We start from the raw sequence: 15,935 nt of genomic DNA on the forward strand, positions 1-15,935 counted from the left end.
TGGGATAGATAGAATAGGATCGTAATATCAATTATATGGTGTTATGATTTGCATTTAGGGTAGGAATATACCTAAGTGCCCTATTTTCTTAAATTATGGGATAAAATTTGAATGCATATGACTTAGTTCTCATAGCCCCTCTCAATGATGTAGTTGTGGGGCTAAGTTAGATATTGATTAAAGGTTCGGAAGGCCATAGTCATAATATAGATCCCGTGGACCAAAAACCAAGATACTTAACCTAAAAAATGAAGTTACATAGCATTGTATGATTGTTCTTAGTGCCTTAACCCTGGGTTTCTCCCTATTGACTGTTCAAGAACCTTACTTAACTGCATTATTTAAGTTTACTTTTGTTCATAACTCTCGAATACTTTTGTGGTTACTTTTGCACTTATTTAATCTTTGATGTGAGACTAGAATCAGAGAGTTGTTTAACACTAGTCCCTGTTGGATCGATTCTTGTACTTAAGGCCACTATATTACTTTGGTGGACCATGTACACTTGCGTGTGTGCTTGGGCGCAACAAAACTCTAGTTTTATTGAATAAGAGAAATCACCTCTTTTCTTGGTAAATGTTAAGTATCAATTGTTTTTCTTAATAATGAGAGCTTAGGTTAATATTAAGATTAATAACTATCCTTGGGGTATATTGAACGACATAGTTTAGGGGGTTAAAAAATGGAAAAAGATTGAAATACCCCTTATAAATTGTAATTGAAAATGCTGATGGAAAGGATGTAAGAGACCTTCCCATAATACTAGGACTTACCAAAAATTATGGGTGGTGTTCATGGATGGGTGGATTACTTGGGGATTTTGTTCTCCATCAAACTAGCTTGCTATAATCATGGTACCTACCTATGATCGTACCTCAGTTTATAGGTTATAGGTTCAAACTGGATCAAATTTAGAAGTCAAGATCGTAACTAAGATCACAGTTCTTAACCATGGTCTTGACTCCCTATCGTGGTTGGAAGGTATATTTTTTAACTTTTAGGTTTTTGGGCCATTTCCTGTAGACGAGATCATTGTACGACCGTACAATGTTACCACAGTTGTTCCTACACTTATAGGTTCTCATTGTTGGACAATGCTTCACTAAAATGACCATAACTTCTGACTTCATTACGAAATTTAGGTAAAACTAGATGTGTTGGAAGTAATGATTATAGATCTTTTATTTGGTGGGTCATGAGCTCACAAATAAGTCAGAATTTAGGTGTTATGGTTTTTTGAATTTGACTATAGCAAGATTCTTCACATGAAATCAATTGATAAGCGAGGTTTTGACTAGGCACTACCACAGAGTCTCCATCTAGAGCAGACACATACATATGTGAGTCAAGCATATCACAAACCATGTCTAAACACAAGGTGAATCTAACAGATACATAATAATTAGTGGAACCCAAATCAAACAAAACCATAGCCATCTGATCACAGATAAAAATAGTACCTATAATATCAATATCTGAAGCCTCTGTCTTGGATAAGGCATAGCAATGAGTTTTATCATCAATCAAATCAACCTTTCTAGAAGGATAAGCTCTACCTCTCCCTACATTACCACCACCTTTATTTTCACTAAGTCTACCCTGATGATTACCACACCCATCCTATGGACAACCTCTAACATTACAAATACCACCTCTGTAAGCTGGATCCATAACATGAGACAGGTGATTTCTTTGGAAATTATCCCATCACTATTAGAAAAATACCTTTTAAAGTGACCAAGAACAAAATAAATAAAACAACCTTGATATACGAAAGGTTGACTACCAGAAGAATACAAAAAGCCCCTTGGCTTCTACAAACTAAAGACTATTATATTGGTAGAGCTAATTATATAGGGAACTATAGATAAGATTGATTACCATATCCCTTAGAGTAATAAACACTAAAGTTTCATACATTTTGAGCTTTCGTTGCTACCATTTGGCATAGCCAACCTATTTAACTCCTTCCATTTTCTTTACATAATTAATAACATCATTAAAAGTCTTTCCAACGAAAGAATCTTCATAACTAGAACTTATAAATAATTATTCAAACATTTCACAAAGAGACAAATTCTATCCTCCTGAATATGAAACAACCGAATAACATATCTGAATGTGGCATGAAAGTTAGATTCAAAACAGACATACTTCCCTGATCAAGAGCTAGAAGTCATCATTTTTCTTGTCATCCAGAGTGCTTGGCACACGCTTCTTTAAAAATAAAGTATGAAACTAAGTCCATGTCAATGGAGGTAAAGTCTGAAACCGATGCTCCACATATACCCCCCTCACCGATTTGCATCAATATGCAGTTGGAAGGTTACAAATTCTACACCATGCTTCTCCATAATGCACATCTTATGCAACCTTTCATAATAATCAATAGTAAATTCAAAAGCATCATCTAAAAACACCAAAGGTGGGAGGTTTCATCTTTATAATCTTAGTCAACATATCATGCTCAGTCACAGTCAAAGCAAAACCTAAAAATAGATGAGGGAAAAATCTATCCTTGAGACCTCATCCATCCTAGGAGCAAAAGTAGTGGCTGGCTATACTCCTAAAAACTGGTAAATAAGTACTATAGGTGTGGCTCTTGTACCTTCCAACTCACTCAGAAAATTAAGTACATACTGAATTACCTCAAATGACATAGGTAGAGGAGATGTACCTATTGAAATTGGTATTGCCTCTTCATGTTCCAAAACCTACTCATTCACAATGTTATCATGATAGTCTTAGAGTGGGGATGGTGCCTCAGATCTTTCTTTATCTGGATTAGAAACATCCCATGCTCTACCTTTAGTGGATGTTGTCCTACCTATTTCTCTCCATTTACACTATCCTCTACCTCTGGCATTACGCTCTTCAACTAGAATTACTTGTAGATAAGCTACTGCTCTAACTCCGTTATCTCTCATATTCACCATCTATAAACTATGGAGTAAAGAGGTGTTAGATACTAATTTGGATCACTAAATACCAATTAGAATCAAGTTATTACACGAAATAAAAAAGAAAGTGATAATTTTTTTAAGTCCTATAGCCTCTCATAGCAAGTACAGACATTATCATATCATTTTCTAAGACTCTACCAACTCATTTTGGTACAACAAGATCAACAAATCTCAGACTTTCATACCAACTTTCCAAAATCCAAACCCGTTGAGAGTGACACCCACACTATCCCTCCAATGGGAGAACCATCTAACGCTAATTGTCCAACTTTAATACCTAAAAGATTTTTTAAAAAGAAGTATCAATTCTATTAACAACCAATTATCTCGAATACATATAATAAATAAACTAGTACAAAAATACTAATTATCTAAAATACCCTAAAAAACTGAAAGTCATTATACCAAAATATCTAACAATGCTAAAATATGAGTATAACCACAAACAATACAATAAGAAAATATGTATGTTTGAAACAACTGTACAAGAATAGTAGATGCGAGGACTCATGGCTACTCAAAAAATATAGCTTACTTGAAATGGAGCGGTCATTTAAAGATAAGGTCTATCAAAGTGACACTACCTAAACTAGGCCTTGTCGTAATAGGCATCCCAAGTCTAATCAGGACCAGGGTCTACCCCCTATTACCTAACCCATCCACCAAACACATACCGTATGTCGGTTGAAGTCCAAACATATAAAAAGATAGTATGTTTATCTATGTGGTAACTCTGGGATAAGTCTATAACTACAACACCCCAATTTGCTGAACCAAAATGCTACACGGTGCTCATCACCCCGAGGGACCACAAGTTAACCCATGACTGATATCTGTACCTGTATACTGCAAATCATAATATAAACATATGGAATACATGGAACTGTAAGGCTGTAAGGTTCAACTGAATAAAACCATGTGGGCGAAAATACCCAAAATAACTAAATCTGAATGTAAATCTAAAAGTAAATCTGAAAACCTCTAAACTGTCTGAATAAGGAGTTGAAGGAACATGTCTCCAACTAACTCCATAAAACTGAACTAAAGAAATAAATGAATCAAATCCTATTGTCCTCGAATCAATGAAGATTCACTGTGTCTCTGCGACTGGAATGCTACAGCTACTTCTGGGTTGGAGCTCGTATCTCGAAACCTATGGTGTAACATGAAAAGAAAGAACCATAGCGCAAATACGTCAGTACAACTGGAGTACTAAGTATACGAGGAAGGTAGGCTAAAAATAAAGGGTTTCATGCATGAATAACACTGACTGACTAATATGGGAGTGCAAACACACATATATAGAAACTGGGACCGTGAATACGTGATAGCATGACCTGTAAGCTAATACATGATTTACTGATAACTATCATGACTGATACTGAAACTGATAACACGGATGACTGTATCTGGCAGTCCTGTATATACTGAAATTTGAAGAATGCTCTGAGTTCTTTTACTGAGACTGATACTGAAACTGATAACATGGATGACTGTATCTTACAGTCCTATATATACTGAAATTTGAAGAACGCCCTGAGTTCTTTTACTGAGAATGTCACTAAAACTGTGGGAAATAGTGTTTAACCGACATGCCCCATGTATGCCGTTATGGCTAAGCTGGGGTTCAATCTTTGCCCCGACTGGAGGGGTGTCAATACCGTGCCACTGGTAAGGAAAATTATGAGTGACCCTTATCTGGCGGGTACTCAATGAGAATGGTGGGAACCATAAACCAATAAGTTAAGCCACCTCATCAACCCTAAGCTGACGGGTTAAGATGTCTAAACCTACGCTGGCTACGTAGTTCTGGAATACAAGGATTGCTACTAAGAATCATACCCTGAACTTGCGGGTGAGTTCCCATCCTTGGGTTCACTCGGTGCTAACCTCTACTCCCATCGGGAGGGACTGGACATGAATAACGGACTGTGCATGACTTGATCTTACTGAATTCTATTGACTGGTGGAATGTTACTGATATCTAACAACTAACTAAGATCATGAGGTTTTCCTGAGTGACATGACTGACTGAAGTCTATGGAATCATAGCTTGAGTTCGGATATCATGAAACATGACATAGATCTAGGCACACAGCTATAGTTTTTGGGTACAAGTAACCCCAAGACTCGATTGAAGGAAACTGACACACATGACTGACTTGATCATAAGAGTAGAGTCCATAATATATAATATCATAAGTAGGGATCTCATACTATGCATGGTTATCAACAATGTATTGCATAGAAAAGATTTCATAACACATGGAAGTACTTGCACAATCTTAATATCATGTTCGTTGCATAATTATATTGGCAGCGCATGCTAATAGCATGGAAGTTTATGTGGATTGCATGGTTATCATGCATCTTGTTCATAAGTAGGATCTGCAAGTAAACATAGCATAATCTCATAAGAATAGTTCACGAGTATTCCAACAACATTTACAAGGCACATTAACAACATATAAGTCATTGGAACGTAAGGGCATATCATGAATCCTTCACTTAGTCACAATTTAGCTATATTGCATGATTTCTAGTTCCTTAGGCATTTTATTACATACACATCTTAAGAATAGGTGAATTCATCAAATTACACATCATGAACAACCAAATTTACATGTTTCCCACTCATATGATATCATGAATTCACAAAAACATATATAAAGATTCCATCTTGGGAATAACCCAATATCAACAACATGATCATCAACACCCAACAATATAGAAATCATACTTTATAATGAAAAAGAGGAAAATAATCAAGCATCAATATTGGTATGATCATATCACCATAATCAACCAAGCTTTTGTATTTTAAAGATTTATTCTTGAACTCTATGAACGAATTGAATCCATAGATGAACACTACGCATACCTTAGAAGGAAGATTCTTGATGATTGACGGAGGAATTTCCTTGAAATTGGATCTTCAAGCTTAATTATGCAACCCTAGTTTTTTTCTCCTTTAGTGCTCTTGGATGATGAACTTTGAGATGAAAATAGGGTTGCAGTATGTTTAGAAGATATAAATTTCATAGGGTTAAGTTTAGCGAGCTGTAAGGAGTATTTAAAGACTTAATTACCTTTAAAATAACTCAAGACGGAGTGTTTTTGACACATGGAATTGGCTTAGTCGGCGCCCAAGTAATCGACTATGCTTGGGTTGGGCGGCGCCTAACCAATCGCCTATGGTTGGGTTAGGCGGCGCCTAACCAATCACCTATGCTTACTGTCTCTCACGAAAATGGGCATAACTTTTTGCTCGGGAATTGGGTTAAGGAAAAATTGGTATCATTTGAAAGATAATTTGATTTTCTACAATTTGGTGGGTCTAAATCTGCCAAAATACCACATTAACATTGATTTATACTCATTCAAAGATGACCCTTGCAAAATCGAACACTAAAACTTGATAGATTATAAAACTCTTAGCTTATATTACCTTAAGTGACTCATATGAACATGCTTAATGCGTCATAAGCTATCCTATCACTAGGATATTCATTGTAAGTCATGTACTCAAGTATGAATCACTAGATTAGAAACATGCGGGGTATTACAATATCTCGCTCTTGGGAACATTCATCCTCTAATGAGAATTTACTGACAAGGGATACAAGATAATATAACTTGAACTAAACATGAAGAACTGAAACTTGATCTCATGACTGACATGCTAAACATACTGAACTCGTGCATATATGATGCATGGACAACTGATACATGAATTCATGATTGAGTATGAAATGGTTAATAGGTACTAAGTTTATACTGGAAACATGAACATGAAACTTAATAAGCTTAAATAGAACTGTTACCTTGAGCTTGATCTGAATTGGCGGGGAAGAGGTGAGGATACTTGGTACGCATATCTGCTTCTGCTTCCCAAGTAGCTCCCTCATGAGACTAGTTTCGCCAAAGAACCTTAACTAGAGGGACTTCTTTGTTCCTCAATCTACGAGTCTAAAAATCTAAGATTTCGACTGGAATCTCTTCATAGGAGAGGCTGTTTTGAATGTCACTGCTCTGAATAGGGACAACAACTGCTGGGTCACCTATGCACTTATTTAGCAAAGAGACATAGAAGACTGGATGGACTGAGGCTAGATCTGAAGGCAACTCAAGCTCATAAGCTACCTTACCAAAGAGACAAAGAATTCTAAAGGGACCAACATACCGGGGACTGAGTTTCCCTTTTTTGGCGAAACTCTTCACTCCCTTCATGGGAGAGATTTTAAGATAGACATAGTTATTGACCTCAAACTTAAGATCCTTTCTACGAACATCTGCATAGGACTTCTGTCAGCTCTGAGCAGCCCAATGTCTCTCTCTGATCAACTAAACTTTCTCTAAGGCATCGAATACTAAGTCAGGACCTATAGCTGAGGCCTCACTAACTTCGAACCAACCAATCAGAGATCTACATCTCCTACCATAGAGAGCTTCGAATGGAGCCATCTGAATACTAGAATGATAGCTATTGTTGTATGCAAACTCAATCAAAGGCAAGTGGTCGTCCCAACTTCCCTTGAAGTCAATTGCACAGGCCCTTAGCATATTTTCAAGAGCCTGAATGGTCCTCTCTGCTTGACCATCTGTCTGAGGATGAAATGCTGTGCTAAGATGGACTTGGGTACCAAGACCCTTTTGGAATGCTTTCTAAAAGTGAGAAGTGAATTAGGTACCTTTATCAGAGATGATAGATAGTGGAACACCGTGTAACCTGACTAACTCCCTGATATAGAGTTTGGCATAATCCTTAGCGAAATAAGAAGTACGAACAGGAAGGAAATGAGCTAACTTTGTCAATCTATCTATAATGACCCAGACTGAATCATGCTGATGACGAGTTCTAGGCAAACCCATCACAAAGTCCATGTTAACTTCTTCCCACTTTCAAGTAAGAATGGTGAACTCTTGCATGGAACCACTAGGTTTATGATGCTCTATCTTACCCTGTTGACATGTAGAGAACTTAGCCATAAACTCTGCAACATCTTTCTTCATCCTACTCCACCAATAGATCTCCCGCATGCTGCGGTACATCTTAGTGGCCCCTGGATGAATAGAGCATCATGCACCATGCACTTCTGCAAGAATTCGCTGCCTCAATTCATCTACACCTGGAACATATAGACGACCCTGACAACGAAGAACACCATCTCCCCCTTGGGAGAAAAACTCAACTTTCTGATTCTTAACTGACTTTTTGAGCTTGACAAGGCTTGGATCCCTGTCTTGTTTCTCTTTCACCTTGAAAACTAGAGATGACTCTGAACTACTATGAATACATACACCACCCTCTGAAGAATCAACTAAGCGAACGCCTAGTTTGGCAAGCTAATGGATCTCTTCAGCTATCTTATTCTTACTATCCTCAACGTGAGAAATAATACCCATGGAGAGTCGACTGAGAGCGTCGGCCATAACATTGGCCTTGCCCGGATGATAAAGAACACTTATGTCATAATCCTTCAAGAGCTCTAACCACCTTCTCTGGCAAAGATTGAGATCTTTATGGGAAAAGACATACTGGAGGCTTTTATGGTCTGTGAAGACATCTACATGAACTCCATAGAGATAATGCCTCCAAATCTTCAAGGTAAAAACTATCGCTGCTAACTAAAGATCATGAGTAGGATAATTCTTCTCATGTGGCTTTAACTGTCTGGAGGCATAGGCTATGACCTTACCATAATGCATGAGGACACAACCTAAACCCACTCTGGATGCATCACAATACACTACAAAACCGTCTGAACCATTTGGAATAGCTAAAACTGGAGCGGAGCTGAGTCGAGTCTTCAACTCTTGAAAGCTCTTCTCGCATGAATTTGACCACTGAAACTTAATCTTCTTCTGAGTCAATTTGGACATGGGAGATGCAATAGAAGAAAATCCCTCAATAAACCGTCTATAATAGCCAACCAAACCTAAGAAACTCCTAATATCTGATGGAGTACGGGTCTGGGCCAGTTTCTTACTGCCTCGGTTTTCTGAGGATCTACTCTAATTCCATCACCGGAAATAATATGTCCAAGGAATGCTACTGATCTTAGCCAAAATTCGCACTTACTGAACTTAGTGAATAACTGGTGATCTTTGAGAGTCTGAAGAACAATCGTAAGATGGTCTGCATGATCACGCTCTGTGCGAGAATAAATTGGAATATCATCTATAAAGACAATGAGAAACATGTCCAAGTACTGCTTGAACACATGGTTCATCAAATCCATAAAAGCTGCAGGGGCATTGGTAAGACCAAATGACATGACTAAAAATTCAAAGTGACCATACCGAGTACGAAAAGCTGTCTTCGGAATGTCACATTCTCTAACTTTGAGCTGATGATAGCCTGATCTGAGGCCTATCTTGGAGAAGTAACTGGCACCCTGAAGTTGGTCGAATAGATCATCAATCCTGGGAAGAGGATATCAGTTCTTGACTGTGACCTTGTTGAGTTGACGGTAATCAATACACATCCTGAGAAAATCGTCTTTCTTGCGCACGAATAATACTGGCGCACCCCATGGGGAAACGCTGGGTTTGATGAATCCCTTATCTAAGAGATCCTTCAACTAATCTTTTCTTTCCTTGAGTTCTACTGGTGCCATTCTATATGGCGGAATATAAATAGGTTGAGTATCCGAAAGAAGGTCTATGCCGAAGTCTATTTCCCTTTCGGGAGGAATGCCTGAAAGATCTTCGAAAAAGACATCTGAGTATTCATTAACAACAGGGACTTTTTTGAGGCTGGGATATTCAGAACTAGAATCTTTAACATGCACGAGATAATACACACACCGCTTAGAAATCATTTTCCTTGCCCAAAGGTAGGAAACAAGTTGACCCCTGAACGCTGAAATGCTACCCTTCCACTCTAGGACGGGCTCATTCGGGAACTGTAACTGAACTATCCTATTTCTGCAGTCGACTGTCGCATAGAAGGAATGAATCCAATACATGTCGAGAATGACATCAAAATCAGTCATCTCTAACTCCACTAAAATTGCTGATGTGGATTTCTGAGATATCATAACTGGGCAGTTCCTGTATACCTGCTGGCATATGATGGTTTTACCTACTAGGGTAGAGACTGAGAAGGGCTCTGCTAGGACTTTAGGACTGATTCTGAAATTGCCTGCTATATATGGATTAACAAAAGACAAAGATGCACCTGGGTCTAGCAAATCATAAACATGAACAAGGAAAATCTGTAACGTACCAGTAACGATATTAGGAGAATTTTCCTGATCCTGCCGGGACTGAAGAGCATAGAGTCTATTTGGGCGTTGCCCACTAGTAGCATCGCAGACCTACACTCATTCACCACGCTATTGTTGACCCCTGACACGAACTTGCTCATCTTAGCTCTATTGTCTGCAACCACATGAGGAGCATACCTGGCCAGCTGAGTGAATCTGAGAGAATACTCCCTAACCGTCATATTCCCCTGTCTGAGGTTGATAAACTCAAGAACTTTTGCTTTCCTCAGCTCTTGGGGAAAGAATCTATTTAAAAAGGCTGTGACAAATTCCTCTCACTCAATAGGGCCTGTATCATCTAACCTCTTAGACTTCTACTGTTTGTACCAATCATGAGCAATATCCTGTAACTGGTAGGCAGCTAACTCAACACTCTCAATAAAAGTAACACGCATGATGTCAATGACCTTCTGGACTTGGTCAATGAACTCCTGAGGGTCCTCATCAGACTTAGACCCATAGAAAGATGGAGGGTTTATCCGAGTGAAGTCCCGAACCCTAGCTGCTTTGGGAGTGGCCAGAATGACTAGTGGCCATTGTTCTGTGTAGCCATGGACTGAGAAAGTGTGGTAAATGCGTCTCTAAACTCCATATGGGAAACATGTTCGCCCAAAGGATCTTCGGGCTGAGGAGCTGGCTGGTTTCTTCTCTTTGGGGCCATGGTCTAGAATAAGAGAAGAATGGATTAGACTGAGAGTTTAACTTATGATTATGCTCACTAGCATTACATGAATAATAAAGAAAAGGGTCTGCTCCAAAAACATTTTATAGCCTCCCGCACATAAATGTGGCACGCAACACAACCATGTACAAGATTCTACTAGATGCAGCTTTCAGACTTCCTAGGACTCTATTGAACCTTAGGCTCTGATACCAAGTTTGTAATACCCTGATTTGATAAACCAGAATGCTACACGGTGCTCATGACCCTGAGGGACCACAAGCTAACCCATGACCGATATCTGTACCTGTATACTGCAAATCATAATATAAAAATGCAGAATACATGGAACTGTAAGGCCGTAAGGTTCAATTGAATAAAACCTTGTGGGCAAAAATACCCAAAACAACTAAATCTAAACGTAAATTTAAAAGTAAATCCGAAAGCCTCTAAACTGTCTGAATAAAGAGTTGAAGGAACATGTCTCCAACTAACTCCGTAAAACTGAACTGAAGAAATAAATGAATCAAATCATATTATCCTCTAATCAATGAGAACTCACTGTGTCTCTGCGACTGGAATGCTACCGCTACTGCTGGGCTGGAGCTCGTGTCTTGGAACTTATGGTGTAACATGAAAAGAAAGTACCATAGCGCAAATGGATCAGTACAACTTGAGTACTTAGTATACGAGGAAGGTAGGCTGAACATAAAGGGTTTCATGCATGAACAACACTGACTGACTAATATGAACGTGGGAGTGCAAACACATATATATAGAAACTAGGACCATGAATACGTGATAGCATGACCTGTAAGCTAATACATGGTTTATTGATAACTGTCATGACTGATACTGAAACTGATAACATGGATGACTATATCTGACAGTCCTGTATATACTAAAATCTGAAGAATGCCCTGAGTTCTTTTATTGAGACTGTTACTGAAACTGTAGGAAATAGTGTTTAACCGACATGCCCCGTGTATGCCGTTATCGCTAAGCTGGGGTCCAATCTCTGCCCCGACTGGAGGGGTGTCAATACCGCGCCACTGGTAAGGACAACTGTGAGTGACCCTTATTTGGCGGGTAATCAATGAAAACGGTGGGAACCCTAAACTGACGGGTTAAGCTACCTTATCAACCCTAACTTGACAGGTTAAGATGTCTCAACCTACGCTGGCTACGAGTTCTAAAAAACAAGGATTGCTACTAAAAATCACACCCTGAACTGGCAGGTGAGTTCCCATCCTTGGGTTCACTCGGTGCTAACCTCTACTCCTATCTGGAGGGATTGGACATGAATAACTGACTGTGCATGACTTGACTTACTGAATTCCGTTGACTGGCGGAATGTTACTGATATCTGGCAACTGACTAAGATCATGAGGTTTTCCTGAGTCACATGACTGACTGAAGTCTATGGAATCATAACTTGAGTTCGGATATCGTGAAACATGACATGGATCTAGGCACACAACTATAGTTTTTGGGTACAAGTACCCCCAGGACTCGATGGAAGGAAACTGACACACATGACTGACTTGATCATAAGAGTAGAGTCCATAATATATAATATCATAAGTAAGGATCTCATACTATGCATGGTTATCAATAACGTATTGCATGGAAAGGATTTCATAACACATGGAAGTACTTGCACAATCTTAATATCATGTTCGTTGCATAATTATATTGGCAACACATACTAATAGCTTGGAAGTTCATATGGATTGCATGGTTATCATACATCTTGTTCATAAGTAGGATTTGCAAGTAAACATAGCATAATCTCATAAGAATAGTTCATGAGTATTCCAACAACATTTACAAGGCACATTAACAACATAGAAGTCATTGGAATGTAAGGGCATATCATGAATCCTTCACTTAGTCACATTTTAGCTATATTGCATGATTTCTAGTTCCTTAGGCATTTTATTACATGCACATCTTAAGAATAGGTGAATTCATCAAATTATACATCATGAACAACCAAATTTACATGTTTCCCACTCATATGATATCATGAATTCACAAAAACATATATAAAGATTCCATCTTGTGAATCACCCAATATCAACAACATGATCATCAACACCAAACAATATAGAAATCTTACTTTATAATGAAAAAGAGGAAAACAATCAAGCATCAACATGGGTATGATCATATCACCACAATCAACCAAGCTTTTGTATTTTAATGATTGATTCTTGAACTCTACGAACAAATTGAATCCATAGATGAACACTACGCATACCTTAGAAGGAAGATTCTTGATGATTGACGGAGGAATTTCCTTGAAATCGGATCTTCTAGCTTAATTATACAACCCTAGTTTTTTTCTCCTTTAGTGCTCTTGGATGAGGAGCTTTGAGATGAAAATAGGGTTGTAGTATGTTTAGAAGATATAAATTTCGTAGGGTTAAGTTTAGGGACGTGTAAGGAGTATTTAAAGACTTAATTACCTTTAAAATAACTCAAGACAGGGTGTTTTTTACACCTAGAATTGGCTTAGGCAGCGCCCAAGTAATCGCCTATGCTTGGGTTGGGCGGCGCCTAACCAATAGCCTATGGTTGGGTTAGGCGGCGCCTAACCAATCGCCTATGCTTACTGTCTCTCACGAAAATAGGCATAACTTTTTGCTCGGGTATTGGATTAAGGCGAAATTGGTATCGTTGGAAAGCTAATTCGATTTTCTACAATTTGGTGGTTCTAAATCTGCCAAAATACCACATTAACATTGAGTTATACTCGTTCTAAGATGACCCTTGCAAAATCGAACACTAAAACTTGATGGATTCAAAAACTCTTAGCTTGTATTACCTTAAGTGACTCATATGAACATGCTTAATGCATCATAAGCTATCCTATCACTAGGATATTCATTGTAAGTCATGTACTCAAGTATGAATCACAGGATTAGAAACATGCGGGGTATTACAATAACCGAGACAAACCCAATCAAATCCAACCACGCAATAACCAACCAAATCAATGAGGAAACCATAAACCTAAACCAAGATAATGATCCAATGTATGTATATATATAACATATGTGACATAAACAGTCCATACCATAATAAAATCCACAGTTGTCCATACAAAGCCTCTAGACCAACCAAAGACTAACTAGTTAGGACATGCCCCTGACCATAGCCAAAAACCATAGTCTATGAAAGACAAGAAATATGTAAAGTAAACCATGACATGAAATAGATTTCTCCTAAACTATGAAAGCTTACCACTTCAATCCAACATCGACTGTACCCAAATTAGATCACTAAGCAAGAGGAGTAAAATGATTGGTTCCTATATAGTATAGGTATACAACCACCAGTAGACAGGGTAGAGGGTGAACACTAGCATGTACTCAGGATAAGGATAAAATAATGCTAGTTATAAAACCAAGTGAAACCATCCATAATGCATACAACCATACATATATATAAGTGCTAGGAAAGGGAACCGGATTTAGCATGCCTTTAAAACCATTACCTGGGTTATGTAGCTTTACCGTCCTAACCACCCACGGGCCATATGGGTTAAGCTTTCCGTGCTGAAAGGGCCCCAGTGCGTGTAGCCTCACGACCAGGGAATATCCTATAGGATGAATAGTACATCCCCTAATAAAAATGTGACACACGCACATGGTCATCAAGACCTATACTTGCAAGCATTTATCCATACCCAAACTATTCAGGTTAAGGGGAATTTTAAGTGCCCTTCCATCTACAATATTAAATCACTTGGGGGACTTCCATGTTCCTACAAGAATAACCATTTAGCCCTTATACTTTACAAACCATTTAAACCAATTCCATTAATGCATTCATTTGGGGGAATTCCATGTATCCTGCAAGGTTTTCAAAATAGACCAACCATAACCACCAAAATTTTTACCTTCTTAACCATTCCAAACAAATTTAGACCACACCAAGAATTTAGAGCATTTATATCATTAAACCATTTAAAACATGAAAAACCATCCAAAACCATTAAAAGTCCTATTACCAAGAATTCCAATAAAAGTTCAACAATAGAGTAAAAACGTTCTTTGAGGCATTTTATCAAACATATTGAGGGCACACCTTTACCAAGGACAAAACCAACATGTAAATGACCATAACTAGGGTTACTCTGGACCCATTAATTAAACCATAAACAACAACCAACCACAAATGCAAACCATTGCCAAAAACATGTAAAAACATAGTTTAAACCAATACCAAACCATAAGCATAAAGACCCTTAACAATATTTTGAAATCCACTATTATAGATTCATAAACCAACATTTAAAACACAATGTACATGCCTTTATTTTGAAATAAAAATGAGGGAAGGGGTACATGCCTTATGCATGATGATTCACGGAAGAAATCTCGTTCTTTGAGCCCTTTGAAGAACATATGAAGAAACCCTAGCCTCCAATCTTCTAAGAGAGTTTTTGAGAGAGTATTTGATGTGTTATGATCCTTTAATAAGTGTTATGGAAGGCCATATAGGTTTATATAACGTGAGGACATAAGGGTTTAGGAGTAGGAAATGTCCAAACTACCCTTCACTTAAAATTTGAAACAATCCACGTCTAGGGGTACAACTTACCTTAACATTCATATCCAAAGGTACGAGTGACACCCCAAATCGTACCCTAACTCGTACCCAACCTTTCCAAGACCTTACCTACTGGTTTCTATACGACTTACCCTCCCTAACTCAGACCTTAGGGTACGAGTGTTAACCTTAATTGTATCCCCCAACCGTATGGTGGCAGATTACACTAGATAACTCAAATATGCATCATATGACTTGTTTTATACCACTAGTAAACTCCCATAGACTCTTACCCATATGAGTCATACCTTAGGCAGTAACTACACCTCCCATACTGCCTAGGGTATGAGTGAGTTACCTAGCCATCCTACGAATCTTATCTAAGGGGTATGAGTGACTCCCTTGAGTCGTATAGAGCCTAAGAGGTCCAAAACCAACAAAATTTTCAAGCATCCTATTTTCGAGATGTTTTAGTCTCTC

This window comes from Capsicum annuum, chromosome 4, assembly GCF_002878395.1.
Source record: "Capsicum annuum cultivar UCD-10X-F1 chromosome 4, UCD10Xv1.1, whole genome shotgun sequence".
NCBI lineage: Eukaryota > Viridiplantae > Streptophyta > Magnoliopsida > Solanales > Solanaceae > Capsicum > Capsicum annuum.